This window comes from Lonchura striata, chromosome 29, assembly GCF_046129695.1.
Source record: "Lonchura striata isolate bLonStr1 chromosome 29, bLonStr1.mat, whole genome shotgun sequence".
Classification (NCBI taxonomy): domain Eukaryota; kingdom Metazoa; phylum Chordata; class Aves; order Passeriformes; family Estrildidae; genus Lonchura; species Lonchura striata.
Window position 1 is genome coordinate 6,076,583 of NC_134631.1, and position 19,846 is coordinate 6,096,428.

The following is a 19,846-nucleotide window of genomic DNA, read 5'->3' on the forward strand; positions in this document are numbered from 1 at the left end:
ATCCTCAGCATCTTCCTGCCTAGAGCCACAAAAGAGCTCAGGCTCTCCCTGAACTGGGTTTTCAGGGGACGTTTCCATATCCCTGCGAGATGTGTTCATCATTCATCAGGCTGTGCCCAGCCTGGATCAGGGCAGCTTGGATGCCACATGGGATCCATCCTTTGCCCTGCCATGTGATCCTCCATGCAGTGGGGATAAAAAGACGAGCACTGGGGAATCCCAGGTGCTGCAGCAGTGATATTTTTGGGAGAAACACGGAGCTGTGCATGGCCAGCTTGAAGTCTGCACTGGTGTGAGCACCAGGCCTGCCATGCTGAGCCCAGGGCCACAAGCAGTGCTCACCCTGGCTGGGACATTGAGTCCCAACATGGGATCCCGTGGGACAGGGCACGCTGGGATTTGCCCCTGCAGCTACCCAGTGTGTCCAGAGAGACTGCAAGGAGACAGTGACCTCTGTCAGCGGGACCCTCTGAGTGGGACAACCACTCCTGGGGTGGCTGTGCCAGCTCCTCCATGAACCTCCAGCCCTGGGAACCTGGAGCAAGTGGACACCGCAACTTGGCCAATACAGCCTGTGCCTGAAGCAAATAGAAAGAGAACTGGGGTGGGAAAAATCACGGTTGTTTATTTACAGAAGAACAGCAATGAAAACACAGAACACATCTAGATTTGTAAGAATATTTGTAATAACAACAGTTTATAGAAGGTATATACCTAAGAACATATCTAACAACAATATCTGAAATGTATTTACAGAAGACAAAACAAAGCCCTAAAACCTATATCCTAAAGTCAACAACAAACTGTAAAAACTATGTACAAAAGGATGCCATCTCTGTCCGTGATCTCCATCAGTCAGGAAGAAAAGCAGGTGCCATGGTCACTGGAGTCAGGCACAGAGGGCTCTTCCGTGTGTCCCCAGGCTGGCACAGTGGGACTCTGCTGCCAGAGCTGAGGCTGGCTGGGTCTGGGGGCTGGGCCCCAGGCACTGCCATGGGGCTTGTGTGGCCCAAAGCAAGCACAGGACAGGCTGGGCATGGCCACCAGAATCCAATGCACTGGGTACCACGGGCCTGAGCAGAGACCACCCAGCCCAGCCCCGCCCCAGCCTGGCTGCAGGGAACCCACTCTGCCTGTGGGGACCACATGCCTGTCCTGCTGCTGGCATCGGTCTTCATCCCAGGACCATGGCCTCCTCTTCATCTTTTTCATCTATGTCCATGTCCTCGGTGTACTCTTCCATGTCCACGTCCATCTCCTCTTCCACATCCACATCCACCTCCATCTCTTCCTCTCCAGTCTGCTCTCCATCCACCTCCATCTCCTCCTCTCTATCAGTTTGTGTGTCCACCTCCATCTCTTCCTCTCCTGTCTTTTCTCCCTCCACTTCCATCTTCTCCTCTCTATCAGTTTGTGTGTCCACCTCCATCTTGTCCTCTCTGCCTGCCACAGCCTGCAGAGGTAGCAAAACCTCAGAGTGGGGTCCCTGTCCCACCCCATCCCCCCAGAACTCCAGCCCACCCGGGCAGCTGGGGGGATCCACCTCCATGGAATGGCACCGTACCTTCCTCAGGACAAATGTCAGCATCCTGCAGGGATGGATGACACAATCCAGGCCTTAGGCAGCTTTGGAGACTGATGAGATGAGGTCTCGGGGGCAGGAACAAGAAGGCTGACAGGAGCAGCAGGAGCAGCGTGCAGCGTGTGATGAGCCCAGGGCCAGCGGTTGTGTTGTGCTGCTTGCTGGCTGCTGGCAGTTCCAGATGGGACATGGATTGTGACATGACCATTGAGCTAGAGAGCCTTTGGTTCCATGCTTAGCAACGTTCCCCCAGAGCATGGTGCTCAGAGCCCTGTTCCCAAGGATGGGGCATCCACAGCCTGGGCCAGTGCCTCAGCACCCTCAGTGGCAAAGAGCAGCTTCCTCAGATCCAACTTCAATCTGCCTCCTGCAGCTGAAAGCCGTCCCCCCTTGTCCTGGTGCCACAGGCCCTGTGCAACACTCTGTCCCAGTCTTTCTTGTGGCACCCTTGCAGTGCTGCAGAGCTGCAGTGAGGCCTCCCCAGGGTCTCCTCTTTCCAGGCTGAGCATCCGCAGTGCCACGTGGACAGCAGGCAGTGTGATCAGGGGGAGTCCAGGCTGGAGTCAAATGGCATCAGGAACGGAGAGATGGAAGCTTTAGGCCCAGCTTTGCCTCTCAATGTAGAAAATTAATAACAGTGGAGGTCAAAACAGTGGGACACTGGTTCTGCACTAATTGGTGAATATAGTCTCTGTTTTTTTCTTTTTTTCTCTCATGCAGTTGCAGTTTTGGCTGTTTGAAAGGAAGCTTGGCACAATATCCATTGTCTTCTCCATTTGTGAAACACCGAGCAGAGTCTGGGCAGACTGATGTTGCAGAGCAAAACCTGCCAAAGTACTGGTGATCCTGAGCCTGGAGGTTTCCATTAAACCCAGCCAAAAGTAATTTCTGGAAAGTCAAGCCTGGTGTACATTCTCTTGACTTTGGCTTTGCCAACTTCACCTCAGTCTTATGAAAAAGCAAACAAAAAACTCAAACCAAAACAGACAAAACCCAGAAACAAACAAACCCACGCAAACCAATCAAACAAATAGATTTAAAAAATCCAAATAAAACCAAAGGGAATGAGGTATTAGTATTAGTTTTGAGTTCATCACAGCAGGCAAGTGGCTGCTTTCCACGGGATCACCGTAAAAAGCCACAGATAACAGCAGCTCCAAAATACACCCAACAGGAGAACCATAAAAGTGGTACATAGCAACTCTGGGGGAAGCTCCCCATGAAGGTGGGGGATGAGCACACAGTGGTACAGCTCCAGCCTTCCCCAGCCTCCAGGCTGCTCTTTGCTCCTGATGTAAGAGCCGTGCAGGACTGTGGCTCCTCTCAGTGCATTCTAAATCATTCCCACAGCTCTCACTTGAGCCACTGGCATGTCCAGAGCGAGATGCAGGCACAATCCTACTGCCTGCTGAGCCTCTCTGGGAGATCCTCAGCATCTTCCTGCCTAGAGCCACAAAAGAGCTCAGGCTCTCCCTGAACTGGGTTTTCAGGGGACGTTTCCATATCCCTGCGAGATGTGTTCATCATTCATCAGGCTGTGCCCAGCCTGGATCAGGGCAGCTTGGATGCCACATGGGATCCATCCTTTGCCCTGCCATGTGATCCTCCATGCAGTGGGGATAAAAAGACGAGCACTGGGGAATCCCAGGTGCTGCAGCAGTGATATTTTTGGGAGAAACACGGAGCTGTGCATGGCCAGCTTGAAGTCTGCACTGGTGTGAGCACCAGGCCTGCCATGCTGAGCCCAGGGCCACAAGCAGTGCTCACCCTGGCTGGGACATTGAGTCCCAACATGGGATCCCGTGGGACAGGGCACGCTGGGATTTGCCCCTGCAGCTACCCAGTGTGTCCAGAGAGACTGCAAGGAGACAGTGACCTCTGTCAGCGGGACCCTCTGAGTGGGACAACCACTCCTGGGGTGGCTGTGCCAGCTCCTCCATGAACCTCCAGCCCTGGGAACCTGGAGCAAGTGGAAACCGCAACTTGGCCAATACAGCCTGTGCCTGAAGCAAATAGAAAGAGAACTGGGGTGGGAAAAATCACGGTTGTTTATTTACAGAAGAACAGCAATGAAAACACAGAACACATCTAGATTTGTAAGAATATTTGTAATAACAACAGTTTATAGAAGGTATATACCTAAGAACATATCTAACAACAATATCTGAAATGTATTTACAGAAGACAAAACAAAGCCCTAAAACCTATATCCTAAAGTCAACAACAAACTGTAAAAACTATGTACAAAAGGATGCCATCTCTGTCCGTGATCTCCATCAGTCAGGAAGAAAAGCAGGTGCCATGGTCACTGGAGTCAGGCACAGAGGGCTCTTCCGTGTGTCCCCAGGCTGGCACAGTGGGACTCTGCTGCCAGAGCTGAGGCTGGCTGGGTCTGGGGGCTGGGCCCCAGGCACTGGCATGGGGCTTGTGTGGCCCAAAGCAAGCACAGGACAGGCTGGGCATGGCCACCAGAATCCAATGCACTGGGTACCACGGGCCTGAGCAGAGACCACCCAGCCCAGCCCCGCCCCAGCCTGGCTGCAGGGAACCCACTCTGCCTGTGGGGACCACATGCCTGTCCTGCTGCTGGCATCGGTCTTCATCCCAGGACCATGGCCTCCTCTTCATCTTTTTCATCTATGTCCATGTCCTCGGTGTACTCTTCCATGTCCACGTCCATCTCCTCTTCCACATCCACATCCACCTCCATCTCTTCCTCTCCAGTCTGCTCTCCATCCACCTCCATCTCCTCCTCTCTATCAGTTTGTGTGTCCACCTCCATCTCTTCCTCTCCTGTCTTTTCTCCCTCCACTTCCATCTTCTCCTCTCTATCAGTTTGTGTGTCCACCTCCATCTTGTCCTCTCTGCCTGCCACAGCCTGCAGAGGTAGCAAAACCTCAGAGTGGGGTCCCTGTCCCACCCCATCCCCCCAGAACTCCAGCCCACCCGGGCAGCTGGGGGGATCCACCTCCATGGAATGGCACCGTACCTTCCTCAGGACAAATGTCAGCATCCTGCAGGGATGGATGACACAATCCAGGCCTTAGGCAGCTTTGGAGACTGAAGAGATGAGCTATCTGGGCAGGAACAAGAAGGGTGACAGGAGCAGCAGGAGCAGCGTGCAGCGTGTGCTGAGCCCAGGGCCAGCGGTTGTGTTGTGCTGCTTGCTGGCTGCTGGCAGTTCCAGATGGGACATGGATTGTGACATGACCATTGAGCTAGAGAGCCTTTGGTTCCATGCTTAGCAACGTTCCCCCAGAGCATGGTGCTCAGAGCCCTGTTCCCAAGGATGGGGCATCCACAGCCTGGGCCAGTGCCTCAGCACCCTCAGTGGCAAAGAGCAGCTTCCTCAGATCCAACTTCAATCTGCCTCCTGCAGCTGAAAGCCGTCCCCCCTTGTCCTGGTGCCACAGGCCCTGTGCAACACTCTGTCCCAGTCTTTCTTGTGGCACCCTTGCAGTGCTGCAGAGCTGCAGTGAGGCCTCCCCAGGGTCTCCTCTTTCCAGGCTGAGCATCCGCAGTGCCACGTGGACAGCAGGCAGTGTGATCAGGGGGAGTCCAGGCTGGAGTCAAATGGCATCAGGAACGGAGAGATGGAAGCTTTAGGCCCAGCTTTGCCTCTCAATGTAGAAAATTAATAACAGTGGAGGTCAAAACAGTGGGACACTGGTTCTGCACTAATTGGTGAATATAGTCTCTGTTTTTTTCTTTTTTTCTCTCATGCAGTTGCAGTTTTGGCTGTTTGAAAGGAAGCTTGGCACAATATCCATTGTCTTCTCCATTTGTGAAACACCGAGCAGAGTCTGGGCAGACTGATGTTGCAGAGCAAAACCTGCCAAAGTACTGGTGATCCTGAGCCTGGAGGTTTCCATTAAACCCAGCCAAAAGTAATTTCTGGAAAGTCAAGCCTGGTGTACATTCTCTTGACTTTGGCTTTGCCAACTTCACCTGAGTCTTATGAAAAAGCAAACAAAAAACTCAAACCAAAACAGACAAAACCCAGAAACAAACAAACCCACGCAAACCAATCAAACAAATAGATTTAAAAAATCCAAATAAAACCAAAGGGAATGAGGTATTAGTATTAGTTTTGAGTTCATCACAGCAGGCAAGTGGCTGCTTTCCACGGGATCACCGTAAAAAGCCACAGATAACAGCAGCTCCAAAATACACCCAACAGGAGAACCATAAAAGTGGTACATAGCAACTCTGGGGGAAGCTCCCCATGAAGGTGGGGGATGAGCACACAGTGGTACAGCTCCAGCCTTCCCCAGCCTCCAGGCTGCTCTTTGCTCCTGATGTAAGAGCCGTGCAGGACTGTGGCTCCTCTCAGTGCATTCTAAATCATTCCCACAGCTCTCACTTGAGCCACTGGCATGTCCAGAGCGAGATGCAGGCACAATCCTACTGCCTGCTGAGCCTCTCTGGGAGATCCTCAGCATCTTCCTGCCTAGAGCCACAAAAGAGCTCAGGCTCTCCCTGAACTGGGTTTTCAGGGGACGTTTCCATATCCCTGCGAGATGTGTTCATCATTCATCAGGCTGTGCCCAGCCTGGATCAGGGCAGCTTGGATGCCACATGGGATCCATCCTTTGCCCTGCCATGTGATCCTCCATGCAGTGGGGATAAAAAGACGAGCACTGGGGAATCCCAGGTGCTGCAGCAGTGATATTTTTGGGAGAAACACGGAGCTGTGCATGGCCAGCTTGAAGTCTGCACTGCTGTGAGCACCAGGCCTGCCATGCTGAGCCCAGGGCCACAAGCAGAGCTCACTCTGGCTGAGACATTGAGTCCCAACATGGGATCCCGTGGGACAGGGCATGCTGGGATTTGCCCCTGCAGCTACCCAGTGTGTCCAGAGAGACTGCAAGGAGACAGTGACCTCTGTCAGCGGGACCCTCTGAGTGGGACAACCACTCCTGGGGTGGCTGTGCCAGCTCCTCCATGAACCTCCAGCCCTGGGAACCTGGAGCAAGTGGAAACCGCAACTTGGCCAATACAGCCTGTGCGTGAAGCAAATAGAAAGAGAACTGGGGTGGGAAAAATCACGGTTGTTTATTTACAGAAGAACAGCAATGAAAACACAGAACACATCTAGATTTGTAAGAATATTTGTAATAACAACAGTTTATAGAAGGTATATACCTAAGAACATATCTAACAACAATATCTGAAATGTATTTACAGAAGACAAAACAAAGCCCTAAAACCTATATCCTAAAGTCAACAACAAACTGTAAAAACTATGTACAAAAGGATGCCATCTCTGTCCGTGATCTCCATCAGTCAGGAAGAAAAGCAGGTGACATGGTCACTGGAGTCAGGCACAGAGGGCTCTTCCGTGTGTCCCCAGGCTGGCACAGTGGGACTCTGCTGCCAGAGCTGAGGCTGGCTGGGTCTGGGGGCTGGGCCCCAGGCACTGCCATGGGGCTTGTGTGGCCCAAAGCAAGCACAGGACAGGCTGGGCATGGCCACCAGAATCCAATGCACTGGGTACCACGGGCCTGAGCAGAGACCACCCAGCCCAGCCCCGCCCCAGCCTGGCTGCAGGGAACCCACTCTGCCTGTGGGGACCACATGCCTGTCCTGCTGCTGGCATCGGTCTTCATCCCAGGACCATGGCCTCCTCTTCATCTTTTTCATCTATGTCCATGTCCTCGGTGTACTCTTCCATGTCCACGTCCATCTCCTCTTCCACATCCACATCCACCTCCATCTCTTCCTCTCCAGTCTGCTCTCCATCCACCTCCATCTCCTCCTCCATATCAATTTCTGTGTTCACCTCCATCTCTTCCTCTCCTGTCTTTTCTCCCTCCACTTCCATCTTCTCCTCTCTATCAGTTTGTGTGTCCACCTCCATCTTGTCCTCTCTGCCTGCCACAGCCTGCAGAGGTAGCAAAACCTCAGAGTGGGGTCCCTGTCCCACCCCATCCCCCCAGAACTCCAGCCCACCCGGGCAGCTGGGGGGATCCACCTCCATGGAATGGCACCCTACCTTCCTCAGGACAAATGTCAGCATCCTGCAGGGATGGATGACACAATCCAGGCCTTAGGCAGCTTTGGAGACTGATGATAGGAGGTATCAGGGCAGGAACAAGAAGGGTGACAGGAGCAGCAGGAGCAGCGTGCAGCGTGTGCTGAGCCCAGGGCCAGCGGTTGTGTTGTGCTGCTTGCTGGCTGCTGGCAGTTCCAGATGGGACATGGATTGTGACATGACCATTGAGCTAGAGAGCCTTTGGTTCCATGCTTAGCAACGTTCCCCCAGAGCATGGTGCTCAGAGCCCTGTTCCCAAGGATGGGGCATCCACAGCCTGGGCCAGTGCCTCAGCACCCTCAGTGGCAAAGAGCAGCTTCCTCAGATCCAACTTCAATCTGCCTCCTGCAGCTGAAAGCCGTCCCCCCTTGTCCTGGTGCCACAGGCCCTGTGCAACACTCTGTCCCAGTCTTTCTTGTGGCACCCTTGCAGTGCTGCAGAGCTGCAGTGAGGCCTCCCCAGGGTCTCCTCTTTCCAGGCTGAGCATCCGCAGTGCCACGTGGACAGCAGGCAGTGTGATCAGGGGGAGTCCAGGCTGGAGTCAAATGGCATCAGGAACGGAGAGATGGAAGCTTTAGGCCCAGCTTTGCCTCTCAATGTAGAAAATTAATAACAGTGGAGGTCAAAACAGTGGGACACTGGTTCTGCACTAATTGGTGAATATAGTCTCTGTTTTTTTCTTTTTTTCTCTCATGCAGTTGCAGTTTTGGCTGTTTGAAAGGAAGCTTGGCACAATATCCATTGTCTTCTCCATTTGTGAAACACCGAGCAGAGTCTGGGCAGACTGATGTTGCAGAGCAAAACCTGCCAAAGTACTGGTGATCCTGAGCCTGGAGGTTTCCATTAAACCCAGCCAAAAGTAATTTCTGGAAAGTCAAGCCTGGTGTACATTCTCTTGACTTTGGCTTTGCCAACTTCACCTCAGTCTTATGAAAAAGCAAACAAAAAACTCAAACCAAAACAGACAAAACCCAGAAACAAACAAACCCACGCAAACCAATCAAACAAATAGATTTAAAAAATCCAAATAAAACCAAAGGGAATGAGGTATTAGTATTAGTTTTGAGTTCATCACAGCAGGCAAGTGGCTGCTTTCCACGGGATCACCGTAAAAAGCCACAGATAACAGCAGCTCCAAAATACACCCAACAGGAGAACCATAAAAGTGGTACATAGCAACTCTGGGGGAAGCTCCCCATGAAGGTGGGGGATGAGCACACAGTGGTACAGCTCCAGCCTTCCCCAGCCTCCAGGCTGCTCTTTGCTCCTGATGTAAGAGCCGTGCAGGACTGTGGCTCCTCTCAGTGCATTCTAAATCATTCCCACAGCTCTCACTTGAGCCACTGGCATGTCCAGAGCGAGATGCAGGCACAATCCTACTGCCTGCTGAGCCTCTCTGGGAGATCCTCAGCATCTTCCTGCCTAGAGCCACAAAAGAGCTCAGGCTCTCCCTGAACTGGGTTTTCAGGGGACGTTTCCATATCCCTGCGAGATGTGTTCATCATTCATCAGGCTGTGCCCAGCCTGGATCAGGGCAGCTTGGATGCCACATGGGATCCATCCTTTGCCCTGCCATGTGATCCTCCATGCAGTGGGGATAAAAAGACGAGCACTGGGGAATCCCAGGTGCTGCAGCAGTGATATTTTTGGGAGAAACACGGAGCTGTGCATGGCCAGCTTGAAGTCTGCACTGCTGTGAGCACCAGGCCTGCCATGCTGAGCCCAGGGCCACAAGCAGAGCTCACCCTGGCTGGGACATTGAGTCCCAGCATGGGATCCCGTGGGACCGGGCATGCTGGGATTTGCCCCTGCAGCTACCCAGTGTGTCCAGAGAGACTGCAAGGAGACAGTGACCTCTGTCAGCGGGACCCTCTGAGTGGGACAACCACTCCTGGGGTGGCTGTGCCAGCTCCTCCATGAACCTCCAGCCCTGGGAACCTGGAGCAAGTGGAAACCGCAACTTGGCCAATACAGCCTGTGCCTGAAGCAAATAGAAAGAGAACTGGGGTGGGAAAAATCACGGTTGTTTATTTACAGAAGAACAGCAATGAAAACACAGAACACATCTAGATTTGTAAGAATATTTGTAATAACAACAGTTTATAGAAGGTATATACCTAAGAACATATCTAACAACAATATCTGAAATGTATTTACAGAAGACAAAACAAAGCCCTAAAACCTATATCCTAAAGTCAACAACAAACTGTAAAAACTATGTACAAAAGGGTGCCATCTCTGTCCTGTATCTCCATCACTCCAGTAAGAAAAGCAGGTGCCATGGTCACTGGAGTCAGGCACAGAGGGCTCTTCCCTGTGTCCCCAGGCTGGCACAGTGGGACTCTGCTGCCAGAGCTGAGGCTGGCTGGGTCTGGGGGCTGGGCCCCAGGCACTGGCATGGGGCTTGTGTGGCCCAAAGCAAGCACAGGACAGGCTGGGCATGGCCACCAGAATCCAATGCACTGGGTACCACGGGCCTGAGCAGAGACCACCCAGCCCAGCCCCGCCCCAGCCTGGCTGCAGGGAACCCACTCTGCCTGTGGGGACCACATGCCTGTCCTGCTGCTGGCATCGGTCTTCATCCCAGGACCATGGCCTCCTCTTCATCTTTTTCATCTATGTCCATGTCCTCGGTGTACTCTTCCATGTCCACGTCCATCTCCTCTTCCACATCCACATCCACCTCCATCTCTTCCTCTCCAGTCTGCTCTCCATCCACCTCCATCTCCTCCTCCATATCAATTTCTGTGTCCACCTCCATCTCTTCCTCTCCTGTCTTTTCTCCCTCCACTTCCATCTTCTCCTCTCTATCAGTTTGTGTGTCCACCTCCATCTTGTCCTCTCTGCCTGCCACAGCCTGCAGAGGTAGCAAAACCTCAGAGTGGGGTCCCTGTCCCACCCCATCCCCCCAGAACTCCAGCCCACCCGGGCAGCTGGGGGGATCCACCTCCATGGAATGGCACCCTACCTTCCTCAGGACAAATGTCAGCATCCTGCAGGGATGGATGACACAATCCAGGCCTTAGGCAGCTTTGGAGACTGATGATAGAAGGTATCGGGGCAGGAACAAGAAGGGTGACAGGAGCAGCAGGAGCAGCGTGCAGCGTGTGCTGAGCCCAGGGCCAGCGGTTGTGTTGTGCTGCTTGCTGGCTGCTGGCAGTTCCAGATGGGACATGGATTGTGACATGACCATTGAGCTAGAGAGCCTTTGGTTCCATGCTTAGCAACGTTCCCCCAGAGCATGGTGCTCAGAGCCCTGTTCCCAAGGATGGGGCATCCACAGCCTGGGCCAGTGCCTCAGCACCCTCAGTGGCAAAGAGCAGCTTCCTCAGATCCAACTTCAATCTGCCTCCTGCAGCTGAAAGCCGTCCCCCCTTGTCCTGGTGCCACAGGCCCTGTGCAACACTCTGTCCCAGTCTTTCTTGTGGCACCCTTGCAGTGCTGCAGAGCTGCAGTGAGGCCTCCCCAGGGTCTCCTCTTTCCAGGCTGAGCATCCGCAGTGCCACGTGGACAGCAGGCAGTGTGATCAGGGGGAGTCCAGGCTGGAGTCAAATGGCATCAGGAACGGAGAGATGGAAGCTTTAGGCCCAGCTTTGCCTCTCAATGTAGAAAATTAATAACAGTGGAGGTCAAAACAGTGGGACACTGGTTCTGCACTAATTGGTGAATATAGTCTCTGTTTTTTTCTTTTTTTCTCTCATGCAGTTGCAGTTTTGGCTGTTTGAAAGGAAGCTTGGCACAATATCCATTGTCTTCTCCATTTGTGAAACACCGAGCAGAGTCTGGGCAGACTGATGTTGCAGAGCAAAACCTGCCAAAGTACTGGTGATCCTGAGCCTGGAGGTTTCCATTAAACCCAGCCAAAAGTAATTTCTGGAAAGTCAAGCCTGGTGTACATTCTCTTGACTTTGGCTTTGCCAACTTCACCTCAGTCTTATGAAAAAGCAAACAAAAAACTCAAACCAAAACAGACAAAACCCAGAAACAAACAAACCCACGCAAACCAATCAAACAAATAGATTTAAAAAATCCAAATAAAACCAAAGGGAATGAGGTATTAGTATTAGTTTTGAGTTCATCACAGCAGGCAAGTGGCTGCTTTCCACGGGATCACCGTAAAAAGCCACAGATAACAGCAGCTCCAAAATACACCCAACAGGAGAACCATAAAAGTGGTACATAGCAACTCTGGGGGAAGCTCCCCATGAAGGTGGGGGATGAGCACACAGTGGTACAGCTCCAGCCTTCCCCAGCCTCCAGGCTGCTCTTTGCTCCTGATGTAAGAGCCGTGCAGGACTGTGGCTCCTCTCAGTGCATTCTAAATCATTCCCACAGCTCTCACTTGAGCCACTGGCATGTCCAGAGCGAGATGCAGGCACAATCCTACTGCCTGCTGAGCCTCTCTGGGAGATCCTCAGCATCTTCCTGCCTAGAGCCACAAAAGAGCTCAGGCTCTCCCTGAACTGGGTTTTCAGGGGACGTTTCCATATCCCTGCGAGATGTGTTCATCATTCATCAGGCTGTGCCCAGCATGGATCAGGGCAGCTTGGATGCCACATGGGATCCATCCTTTGCCCTGCCATGTGATCCTCCATGCAGTGGGGATAAAAAGACGAGCACTGGGGAATCCCAGGTGCTGCAGCAGTGATATTTTTGGGAGAAACACGGAGCTGTGCATGGCCAGCTTGAAGTCTGCACTGCTGTGAGCACCAGGCCTGCCATGCTGAGCCCAGGGCCACAAGCAGAGCTCACCCTGGCTGGGACATTGAGTCCCAACATGGGATCCCGTGGGACAGGGCACGCTGGGATTTGCCCCTGCAGCTACCCTGTGTGTCCAGAGAGACTGCAAGGAGACAGTGACCTCTGTCAGCGGGACCCTCTGAGTGGGACAACCACTCCTGGGGTGGCTGTGCCAGCTCCTCCATGAACCTCCAGCCCTGGGAACCTGGAGCAAGTGGAAACCGCAACTTGGCCAATACAGCCTGTGCCTGAAGCAAATAGAAAGAGAACTGGGGTGGGAAAAATCACGGTTGTTTATTTACAGAAGAACAGCAATGAAAACACAGAACACATCTAGATTTGTAAGAATATTTGTAATAACAACAGTTTATAGAAGGTATATACCTAAGAACATATCTAACAACAATATCTGAAATGTATTTACAGAAGACAAAACAAAGCCCTAAAACCTATATCCTAAAGTCAACAACAAACTGTAAAAACTATGTACAAAAGGATGCCATCTCTGTCCGTGATCTCCATCAGTCAGGAAGAAAAGCAGGTGCCATGGTCACTGGAGTCAGGCACAGAGGGCTCTTCCGTGTGTCCCCAGACTGGCACAGCGGGACTCTGCTGCCAGAGCTGAGGCTGGCTGGGTCTGGGGGCTGGGCCCCAGGCACTGGCATGGGGCTTGTGTGGCCCAAAGCAAGCACAGGACAGGCTGGGCATGGCCACCAGAATCCAAGGCACTGGGTACCACGGGCCTGAGCAGAGACCACCCAGCCCAGCCCCGCCCCAGCCTGGCTGCAGGGAACCCACTCTGCCTGTGGGGACCACATGCCTGTCCTGCTGCTGGCATCGGTCTTCATCCCAGGACCATGGCCTCCTCTTCATCTTTTTCATCTATGTCCATGTCCTCGGTGTACTCTTCCATGTCCACGTCCATCTCCTCTTCCACATCCACATCCACCTCCATCTCTTCCTCTCCAGTCTGCTCTCCATCCACCTCCATCTCCTCCTCCATATCAATTTCTGTGTTCACCTCCATCTCTTCCTCTCCTGTCTTTTCTCCCTCCACTTCCATCTTCTCCTCTCTATCAGTTTGTGTGTCCACCTCCATCTTGTCCTCTCTGCCTGCCACAGCCTGCAGAGGTAGCAAAACCTCAGAGTGGGGTCCCTGTCCCACCCCATCCCCCCAGAACTCCAGCCCACCCGGGCAGCTGGGGGGATCCACCTCCATGGAATGGCACCGTACCTTCCTCAGGACAAATGTCAGCATCCTGCAGGGATGGATGACACAATCCAGGCCTTAGGCAGCTTTGGAGACTGAAGAGATGAGCTATCTGGGCAGGAACAAGAAGGGTGACAGGAGCAGCAGGAGCAGCGTGCAGCGTGTGCTGAGCCCAGGGCCAGCGGTTGTGTTGTGCTGCTTGCTGGCTGCTGGCAGTTCCAGATGGGACATGGATTGTGACATGACCATTGAGCTAGAGAGCCTTTGGTTCCATGCTTAGCAACGTTCCCCCAGAGCATGGTGCTCAGAGCCCTGTTCCCAAGGATGGGGCATCCACAGCCTGGGCCAGTGCCTCAGCACCCTCAGTGGCAAAGAGCAGCTTCCTCAGATCCAACTTCAATCTGCCTCCTGCAGCTGAAAGCCGTCCCCCCTTGTCCTGGTGCCACAGGCCCTGTGCAACACTCTGTCCCAGTCTTTCTTGTGGCACCCTTGCAGTGCTGCAGAGCTGCAGTGAGGCCTCCCCAGGGTCTCCTCTTTCCAGGCTGAGCATCCGCAGTGCCACGTGGACAGCAGGCAGTGTGATCAGGGGGAGTCCAGGCTGGAGTCAAATGGCATCAGGAACGGAGAGATGGAAGCTTTAGGCCCAGCTTTGCCTCTCAATGTAGAAAATTAATAACAGTGGAGGTCAAAACAGTGGGACACTGGTTCTGCACTAATTGGTGAATATAGTCTCTGTTTTTTTCTTTTTTTCTCTCATGCAGTTGCAGTTTTGGCTGTTTGAAAGGAAGCTTGGCACAATATCCATTGTCTTCTCCATTTGCGAAACACCGAGCAGAGTCTGGGCAGACTGATGTTGCAGAGCAAAACCTGCCAAAGTACTGGTGATCCTGAGCCTGGAGGTTTCCATTAAACCCAGCCAAAAGTAATTTCTGGAAAGTCAAGCCTGGTGTACATTCTCTTGACTTTGGCTTTGCCAACTTCACCTGAGTCTTATGAAAAAGCAAACAAAAAACTCAAACCAAAACAGACAAAACCCAGAAACAAACAAACCCACGCAAACCAATCAAACAAATAGATTTAAAAAATCCAAATAAAACCAAAGGGAATGAGGTATTAGTATTAGTTTTGAGTTCATCACAGCAGGCAAGTGGCTGCTTTCCACGGGATCACCGTAAAAAGCCACAGATAACAGCAGCTCCAAAATACACCCAACAGGAGAACCATAAAAGTGGTACATAGCAACTCTGGGGGAAGCTCCCCATGAAGGTGGGGGATGAGCACACAGTGGTACAGCTCCAGCCTTCCCCAGCCTCCAGGCTGCTCTTTGCTCCTGATGTAAGAGCCGTGCAGGACTGTGGCCCCTCTCAGTGCATTCTAAATCATTCCCACAGCTCTCACTTGAGCCACTGGCATGTCCAGAGCGAGATGCAGGCACAATCCTACTGCCTGCTGAGCCTCTCTGGGAGATCCTCAGCATCTTCCTGCCTAGAGCCACAAAAGAGCTCAGGCTCTCCCTGAACTGGGTTTTCAGGGGACGTTTCCATATCCCTGCGAGATGTGTTCATCATTCATCAGGCTGTGCCCAGCCTGGATCAGGGCAGCTTGGATGCCACATGGGATCCATCCTTTGCCCTGCCATGTGATCCTCCATGCAGTGGGGATAAAAAGACGAGCACTGGGGAATCCCAGGTGCTGCAGCAGTGATATTTTTGGGAGAAACACGGAGCTGTGCATGGCCAGCTTGAAGTCTGCACTGCTGTGAGCACCAGGCCTGCCATGCTGAGCCCAGGGCCACAAGCAGTGCTCACCCTGGCTGGGACATTGAGTCCCAGCATGGGATCCCGTGGGACAGGGCACGCTGGGATTTGTCACTGCAGCTACCCAGTGTGTCCAGAGAGACTGCAAGGAGACAGTGACTTCTGTCAGTGGGAGCCTTTGAGTGGGACAACCACTCCTGGGGTGGCTGTGCCAGCTCCTCCATGAACCTCCAGCCCTGGGAACCTGGAGCAAGTGGAAACCGCAACTTGGCCAATACAGCCTGTGCATGAAGCAAATGGAAAGAGAACTGGGGTGGGAAAAATCACGGTTGTTTATTTACAGAAGAACAGCAATGAAAACACAGAACACATCTAGATTTGTAAGAATATTTGTAATAACAACAGTTTATAGAAGGTATATACCTAAGAACATATCTAACAACAATATCTGAAATGTATTTACAGAAGACAAAACAAAGCCCTAAAACCTATATCCTAAAGTCAACAACAAACTGTAAAAACTATGTACAAAAGGGTGCCATCTCTGTCCGTGATCTCCATCAGTCAGGAAGAAAAGCAGGTGCCATGGTCACTGGAGTCAGGCACAGAGGGCTCTTCCGTGTGTCCCCAGACTGGCACAGCGGGACTCTGCTGCCAGAGCTGAGGCTGGCTGGGTCTGGGGGCTGGGCCCCAGGCACTGGCATGGGGCTTGTGTGGCCCAAAGCAAGCACAGGACAGGCTGGGCATGGCCACCAGAATCCAAGGCACTGGGTACCACGGGCCTGAGCAGAGACCACCCAGCCCAGCCCCGCCCCAGCCTGGCTGCAGGGAACCCACTCTGCCTGTGGGGACCACATGCCTGTCCTGCTGCTGGCATCGGTCTTCATCCCAGGACCATGGCCTCCTCTTCATCTTTTTCATCTATGTCCATGTCCTCGGTGTACTCTTCCATGTCCACGTCCATCTCCTCTTCCACATCCACATCCACCTCCATCTCTTCCTCTCCAGTCTGCTCTCCATCCACCTCCATCTCCTCCTCCATATCAATTTCTGTGTTCACCTCCATCTCTTCCTCTCCTGTCTTTTCTCCCTCCACTTCCATCTTCTCCTCTCTATCAGTTTGTGTGTCCACCTCCATCTTGTCCTCTCTGCCTGCCACAGCCTGCAGAGGTAGCAAAACCTCAGAGTGGGGTCCCTGTCCCACCCCATCCCCCCAGAACTCCAGCCCACCCGGGCAGCTGGGGGGATCCACCTCCATGGAATGGCACCGTACCTTCCTCAGGACAAATGTCAGCATCCTGCAGGGATGGATGACACAATCCAGGCCTTAGGCAGCTTTGGAGACTGAAGAGATGAGCTATCTGGGCAGGAACAAGAAGGGTGACAGGAGCAGCAGGAGCAGCGTGCAGCGTGTGCTGAGCCCAGGGCCAGCGGTTGTGTTGTGCTGCTTGCTGGCTGCTGGCAGTTCCAGATGGGACATGGATTGTGACATGACCATTGAGCTAGAGAGCCTTTGGTTCCATGCTTAGCAACGTTCCCCCAGAGCATGGTGCTCAGAGCCCTGTTCCCAAGGATGGGGCATCCACAGCCTGGGCCAGTGCCTCAGCACCCTCAGTGGCAAAGAGCAGCTTCCTCAGATCCAACTTCAATCTGCCTCCTGCAGCTGAAAGCCGTCCCCCCTTGTCCTGGTGCCACAGGCCCTGTGCAACACTCTGTCCCAGTCTTTCTTGTGGCACCCTTGCAGTGCTGCAGAGCTGCAGTGAGGCCTCCCCAGGGTCTCCTCTTTCCAGGCTGAGCATCCGCAGTGCCACGTGGACAGCAGGCAGTGTGATCAGGGGGAGTCCAGGCTGGAGTCAAATGGCATCAGGAACGGAGAGATGGAAGCTTTAGGCCCAGCTTTGCCTCTCAATGTAGAAAATTAATAACAGTGGAGGTCAAAACAGTGGGACACTGGTTCTGCACTAATTGGTGAATATAGTCTCTGTTTTTTTCTTTTTTTCTCTCATGCAGTTGCAGTTTTGGCTGTTTGAAAGGAAGCTTGGCACAATATCCATTGTCTTCTCCATTTGCGAAACACCGAGCAGAGTCTGGGCAGACTGATGTTGCAGAGCAAAACCTGCCAAAGTACTGGTGATCCTGAGCCTGGAGGTTTCCATTAAACCCAGCCAAAAGTAATTTCTGGAAAGTCAAGCCTGGTGTACATTCTCTTGACTTTGGCTTTGCCAACTTCACCTGAGTCTTATGAAAAAGCAAACAAAAAACTCAAACCAAAACAGACAAAACCCAGAAACAAACAAACCCACGCAAACCAATCAAACAAATAGATTTAAAAAATCCAAATAAAACCAAAGGGAATGAGGTATTAGTATTAGTTTTGAGTTCATCACAGCAGGCAAGTGGCTGCTTTCCACGGGATCACCGTAAAAAGCCACAGATAACAGCAGCTCCAAAATACACCCAACAGGAGAACCATAAAAGTGGTACATAGCAACTCTGGGGGAAGCTCCCCATGAAGGTGGGGGATGAGCACACAGTGGTACAGCTCCAGCCTTCCCCAGCCTCCAGGCTGCTCTTTGCTCCTGATGTAAGAGCCGTGCAGGACTGTGGCCCCTCTCAGTGCATTCTAAATCATTCCCACAGCTCTCACTTGAGCCACTGGCATGTCCAGAGCGAGATGCAGGCACAATCCTACTGCCTGCTGAGCCTCTCTGGGAGATCCTCAGCATCTTCCTGCCTAGAGCCACAAAAGAGCTCAGGCTCTCCCTGAACTGGGTTTTCAGGGGACGTTTCCATATCCCTGCGAGATGTGTTCATCATTCATCAGGCTGTGCCCAGCCTGGATCAGGGCAGCTTGGATGCCACATGGGATCCATCCTTTGCCCTGCCATGTGATCCTCCATGCAGTGGGGATAAAAAGACGAGCACTGGGGAATCCCAGGTGCTGCAGCAGTGATATTTTTGGGAGAAACACGGAGCTGTGCATGGCCAGCTTGAAGTCTGCACTGGTGTGAGCACCAGGCCTGCCATGCTGAGCCCAGGGCCACAAGCAGTGCTCACCCTGGCTGGGACATTGAGTCCCAGCATGGGATCCCGTGGGACAGGGCACGCTGGGATTTGTCACTGCAGCTACCCAGTGTGTCCAGAGAGACTGCAAGGAGACAGTGACTTCTGTCAGTGGGAGCCTTTGAGTGGGACAACCACTCCTGGGGTGGCTGTGCCAGCTCCTCCATGAACCTCCAGCCCTGGGAACCTGGAGCAAGTGGAAACCGCAACTTGGCCAATACAGCCTGTGCATGAAGCAAATGGAAAGAGAACTGGGGTGGGAAAAATCACGGTTGTTTATTTACAGAAGAACAGCAATGAAAACACAGAACACATCTAGATTTGTAAGAATATTTGTAATAACAACAGTTTATAGAAGGTATATACCTAAGAACATATCTAACAACAATATCTGAAATGTATTTACAGAAGACAAAACAAAGCCCTAAAACCTATATCCTAAAGTCAACAACAAACTGTAAAAACTATGTACAAAAGGGTGCCATCTCTGTCCGTGATCTCCATCACTCCAGGAAGAAAAGCAGGTGCCATGGTCACTGCAGTCAGGCACAGAGGGCTCTTCCGTGTGTCCCCAGGCTGGCACAGTGGGACTCTGCTGCCAGAGCTGAGGCTGGCTGGGTCTGGGGGCTGAGCCCCAGGCACTGGCATGGGGCTTGTGTGGCCCAAAGCAAGCACAGGACAGGCTGGGCATGGCCACCAGAATCCAATGCACTGGGTACCACGGGCCTGAGCAGAGACCACCCAGCCCAGCCCCGCCCCAGCCTGGCTGCAGGGAACCCACTCTGCCTGTGGGGACCACATGCCTGTCCTGCTGCTGGCATCGGTCTTCATCCCAGGACCATGGCCTCCTCTTCATCTTTTTCATCTATGTCCATGTCCTCGGTGTACTCTTCCATGTCCACGTCCATCTCCTCTTCCACATCCACATCCACCTCCATCTCTTCCTCTCCAGTCTGCTCTCCATCCACCTCCATCTCCTCCTCCATATCAATTTCTGTGTCCACCTCCATCTCTTCCTCTCCTGTCTTTTCTCCCTCCACTTCCATCTTCTCCTCTCTATCAGTTTGTGTGTCCACCTCCATCTTGTCCTCTCTGCCTGCCACAGCCTGCAGAGGTAGCAAAACCTCAGAGTGGGGTCCCTGTCCCACCCCATCCCCCCAGAACTCCAGCCCACCCGGGCAGCTGGGGGGATCCACCTCCATGGAATGGCACCCTACCTTCCTCAGGACAAATGTCAGCATCCTGCAGGGATGGATGACACAATCCAGGCCTTAGGCAGCTTTGGAGACTGAAGAGATGAGCTATCTGGGCAGGAACAAGAAGGGTGACAGGAGCAGCAGGAGCAGCGTGCAGCGTGTGCTGAGCCCAGGGCCAGCGGTTGTGTTGTGCTGCTTGCTGGCTGCTGGCAGTTCCAGATGGGACATGGATTGTGACATGACCATTGAGCTAGAGAGCCTTTG